This window comes from Trachymyrmex cornetzi, unplaced genomic scaffold (assembly GCF_001594075.2).
Source record: "Trachymyrmex cornetzi isolate Tcor2-1 unplaced genomic scaffold, Tcor1.1 scaffold1499, whole genome shotgun sequence".
In the NCBI taxonomy this organism is placed as follows: domain Eukaryota; kingdom Metazoa; phylum Arthropoda; class Insecta; order Hymenoptera; family Formicidae; genus Trachymyrmex; species Trachymyrmex cornetzi.
The window spans coordinates 18,833-19,304 of NW_017296090.1; positions in this window are offsets into that span (position 1 = coordinate 18,833).

Sequence of the window (472 nt, forward strand, 5' to 3'; positions counted from 1 at the left end):
CATCAACCATTATTCTACGTATTCCGTAATGAAAACGTCGGTCGTCGAACGGTTCAACCGTACGTTGAAGAACGCCATGTGGAAACAATTTACGCACAATGGAAATTATAAATGGATCGGTATCCTACCACGTCTCGTATCAAATTACAACGCGCGCAAGCATCCAACTATCGGTATGCGTCCTGTCGATGTTATCCCCGCGATCGCCGACAGACTCTTAGTTACGGTTTACAATCGCGTAAAGATTGACGCACCCGTGCGATACAAAGTGGGTGATTCGGTACGCGTGAGCGAATTCAAGACAGTCTTTGATAAAGGATACACGCTGAATTGGACCACGGAGGTGTTTAAAATTATCAAAGTGCAGCAAACTAATCCCGTGACGTATCTATTGCAAGATTCTCGCGGAGAGCCTATCGCGGGAGGATTCTACGAATACGAATTGCACAGCGTCGCTAATCCCGACGTGCAT